Here is a 4,873-nt window from a genome sequence, read left to right as displayed (position 1 = left end):
TTTTCAGTTTTCCTTAAACAAAAATTAGTAGAACCCCTAGAGATATGCGTTTAGTATGTCTAGGGTTAAATATATATGTACATATAATATTAATTAATACAATTATGTAAGTATAATTAGCATAAACATTTTATGATTATAATACATATATTATCTAACTTTTAAAAGTTTCAAGTTGAGGAAGAGTAAATAAATAATAAAGCAGAGTATGTTTTGCTCATAACAAAACAATGTTTGACTCATTATTTTCTCCAAAATTGGAGGTCTGTAATTTCTTTCTTAATTCGTGTGTTATATAATACTCATCCCCCATTGTTTCAGTTATTGCTTTAAATACTAATATTCCTCGTGTAAAAGTGAGTCATAGAGTCCAATGCGCCTGGCCAGGAGCATCGACTACAGGGCCTCTACGGGCAGGATTCGCTGAATAGGGGAGACAGAGCTCCCTGTCTAGTATGATGTTCGGGCTCTATGGAGAATAGTAATCTAGAGCTTAAGATGGGAAAACACCACTTTGGGAGGCCGAGGCGAGCGGATCACGAGGTCAGGAGATCGAGACCATCTTGGCTAACACGGTGAAACCCCGTCTCTACTAAAAATACAAAAAATTAGCCGGGCGCAGTGGCGGGCGCCTATAGTCCGTGCTACTCGGGAGGCTGAGGCAGGAGAATGGCGTGAACCCGGGAGGCGGAGCTTGCAGTGAGCCGAGATAGCGCCACTGCAGTTCGGCCTGGGCGAAAGAGCGAGACTCCGTCTCAAACAAACAAACAAACAAACAAAAAAAGATGGGAAAACAAGACCTTACTGCAAAAATGAAACCTGATGAAACCCCTGTATTTGACCAGAGTACTCAAAGAAGTAGCCTGGAGTCAGAATACAGCTAGATTTTCTCCAGCCATTTCCCCAACGCGTCCTGGAGGAGACCTGTTTTGAGACCTGCTTGTACTGCTCACTTAAATAGAGGTGTGCGTGTGTGTGTGTTTTAAGATACAGGGTCAGCTGACAAGAGACTGGAGTTGTGAACCCTGAACAATTTATGAAATCTTTTGAGCATATAAAGAAATCTGGGGACTATGATGTTGCAGTTGTGGAAGATGCAACTCCAGGACAGATTGTTGCTACAGCAACTCTGATAATAGAACACAAATTCATCCATTCCTGTTCTAAGAGAGGAAGAATAGAAGATGTTATCATTAGTGATGAATGCAGAGAAAAGCAGCTTGGTATGTTGTTATTACCAACCCTTACTTTGCTAAGCTAGAAACTGAACTGTTAGAAGATTTCCCTTGAATTTCTACCACAAAATGTTGGTTTGTATAAAAAGTCTGGATATATTGTATCTGAGGAAAACCGCGCAGGCTGGAGGTTTCTAAACTAAAAATCTTTTTTAGAAAATTGTTAAAGGAGCTAATGCTATAAGTCTATACTCTTCTTAGAGTTAAAATAATGTGTTGCTGCAGCCCAGTAACCTCCATAAGTATGGGACTGAAAAAAAAAAAAAAAAACACGGCAATACTACAAGTATAATGACATTTAGAAGATCATTTTGGGCTGGTGGGATGTATGTGAATTTAGATTACAAATGAATATTATAAAGGGAATGATTTTCAACAGAAGCAATATATTTTTAGCTTGAATCTTTTATTGAATGTATTTTTCTGAAGTTTGGCTTCATGGGAGTCAAGATTACGGGTAATAAAGAGTCATAAGACTGCTGTCTGTATTGCTCATTTTTAAAAAGTGTATGTTGAATAAGGCTGTTTCTTATCACATGCAAAAAATTAAATATTTTTGTTTCAAAGAAACATATCTCAATACACTTAGGGCTATATCATTTCCCACATATTAAGTGAGGATGGATAAATTAGTTATTACAACTAAACATAGCACAGTCCAACATGTGTTGATACTAATGCAGGCAAACTTGTTCAGCCTTTTAAAGAAGTGTAGAAGAAATGAAAATGCTTCATTTGACAAGATTCAAAGTAAAATAATTTAAAAGTTTTACTAGAAGTTTGTATAGTTCTATGTAGATAAAAAGCACCATTTTTCTTATTTGTGAAATATAATTATTCATTTGTTAAAAATACCGAAGAGCAATTATATTGGGACAACTAAGGTACTTTTTAACAGTGAATTAGCAAATCTCAGCATATGTATTTCAACCCCACTGTTTCTTTTCATGGGCATCTGAAGCCTCTGTTCTGAGTAACACTTTTGTCAAAAATGTAATATCAATGAGTGGAATACAATATTTAAAAACGTATTGATATTGTTTGTAGGCTACACCCAAATCTCATGTTGAATTGTAATCCCCTGTATTGGAGGTGGGGTCTGGAGGGAGGTGATTGGATCTTGGGGCCAGATCCCTTATGAATTACTAATCCCTCATGAATTAGTAATTACATTCTCCATTCACCTTCAAGTATCCTGAGGCACCTTTTGTCACCTGCTCTCTATACTTGGAATATCTGGCTGTAATCCAAACTTCTGCAATGTCCGAACATCTTTCGGGATATAGTTCAAGTGTTCCTGTCTTTTGCATGATGCTTTCTTCGAGGTTCTCAACCAGAAGTAATCCATATCCTTTTTCCAAAGAATTTTAATTTCATGCATTTGATTCATACTTTTTTTTCCTTCTCAAGTTTGTGAGCAAATATCACTAGAAAGAAGACTCTTGAATAGGAACTCTTTTCTTTCTAGTGATTTTTTTTTCATCTCTGTATTCCCCATCAGGCTTACAACAATGCTTTTATAAAAGCAGAGAGATGAAAATTATGCAATATAAAAATGGTGCTTTTTCTTTGTGTAACTAATAACTATAATTCTATAGGAAATTGTAATTCATAGTGATTTTTGCAATTATTGTCCTAATACAATCTTAACAACAAACCTGGAGGAAGGAATTAATAGCATGGACATTTGGTAGATGAAGAAATTGGAGGTCAGAGAGGCTGGTTGGTAGGAGACTTGGGTTTTCAACCAAAGCCAGACCCACAGGGTGAAGATGTTGGATTACTTCCCTCCACATTTCCTCTCACCCTACTCATTCCCCAACACAAAAACACTCATTCTATTCCACTCTCCGTCAACTGCACTTATACTTGGTGGACACTTATTCTTCATCTTACAACTATAATCAAGCTTTCAACTTTATCCATGAAATTAAGTATTAAAACATCATAAAAACATTTATATTAATAAGTATGAGATTACTATTAATGGCTAAGAGGCATCATATGCTAGGATTTTATTTCCTTTCTTATACACAATGCTATGATTCCTGGAGCACTCAAAAGAAATTTGTTTTACCATTAATGTCCAAAGGACTGTTTTTTTAATGCCCAACACTTACTTAAAAGTTATGTTTGCTTTATATTTGAATCATGACGTTTTTTGAATATCTCTTTGTTCATTCTGTTGATTTCTATTGTCTTTTAAGAACATTATTTGCATTTACCAAATCTTCAGCTTTCCATGTTTTAAATGACTTTCTACTTTATTCAACCCCACATTTTTTTCTTAAAATATTTCACCTCTTTTCCCATAACATCATCTTTCTACATCAATCTGAGTTATTGGGTCTGACAGGAATTATCCTGAAACCTACGTCCCTTTAATGCTAAATTAGACCTGCTGTAACATGGGTCTGATATCTTCGAATTTTTGTTTATATTCCTGATTTTTTTTAGTCTATATTTAAGTAACTTCCTAAGACAAGAGCGAATGAAAAGTAAACTTCATGAATCATGAATGCCTTTATGCCACACTCACACTTGATTCATAATTCATGGATATAGAATTTCAAGATTGAAAATATTTTTTCTCATAAATCTGAAGAAATTTTTTCATCTACTTCCACATCTAGTATTATTGATGAGGATCATAATATTAGCCTGATTAATGCTTCTTTGGTAGTGATTTTTTTTTTATTTTAGTCTGCAAAATTTTAGAAGCTTTTCTTGATTTTTGGTGTTTGGATAAATAATCAGAACGTACACAGGGATGTGTGTCTTTTTTTAATTTGTGGTCTCTTAAGAGACTCATTGATAGTACTTTTTCCTATGCAGATTCTCAGTCAATAGATTTTTTTTTTGAAGTCTAGTTACAGGCCACAGTATTATGGCATCTTTAGAGAATGCACTTTAATATCAGAGTCCAGTGGCTTCTCAACATTTAGACAAAATTAGGAGGATATAATGCTGCTGCACTGGGACAACCTATTCTACCCCTCACAGTGACAGAGTATCTCCCTAGAGGAGCCAAGGGGGATACCAGCCAACTTGACATGGAGAATTTGCTCCTGAGTAAAAGCAAGACAGAGCTGAGCAATTGTCGGTTTTATCATCACAAAGTTATCAATAATATAAATTACTGCATGTCCCCTGGGGCAAAGGAACAGGTAAAAGGAAGCTTTGAGTAACAGTAAATTTTTTTTTCTTAGAAAAAAATATCACAAATAGGAAAGAAGTGTTCCTTACTAACAGACCTGAGGTGGGTTCTTGAATCTGAAGTGTGTTCTGTATTAACTGTGGGAAATTTTTCTATAATTTAATAAATCTTTCATTTTTGTTTTCTTCATTTTTTTCTTTCTGTGCCTTTTATTTACAGTATATTGACTAATAGGACTATTTCTATTTATTCTAATATTTTTATGTATATTCCATGTCTATTTTTTGCTTCATACTTTGGAAATTTCATTGACTTTTTGGAATCCTCCTATTGAATGTTTTCAAACTGTCATAGTTTAAATCATTAAGATCTTTTTCTTATTCTGGTGGTTTGTTTTTTATGATGCACTATATTTTTAAACACATCTGAGTGTTAATTTCTACCAGCACTAGTATAGAACAGAACATACCTCACATGTCTA

At 34.7% G+C, this 4,873-nt stretch overlaps 1 pseudogene; it reads left to right on the top strand.

Annotated features, from left to right (window-relative positions):
- Positions 1-284: 284 nt before the first annotated feature.
- Positions 285-1,711, top strand: LOC100967339 (glucosamine 6-phosphate N-acetyltransferase-like; annotated as a pseudogene).
- Positions 1,712-4,873: the final 3,162 nt, after the last annotated feature.

Source organism: Pan paniscus, chromosome 7 (assembly GCF_029289425.2).
Source record: "Pan paniscus chromosome 7, NHGRI_mPanPan1-v2.0_pri, whole genome shotgun sequence".
NCBI lineage: Eukaryota > Metazoa > Chordata > Mammalia > Primates > Hominidae > Pan > Pan paniscus.
The sequence above is the reverse complement of the archived record's forward strand: the minus strand, read 5'-3'. Positions and strand labels throughout refer to the sequence as shown.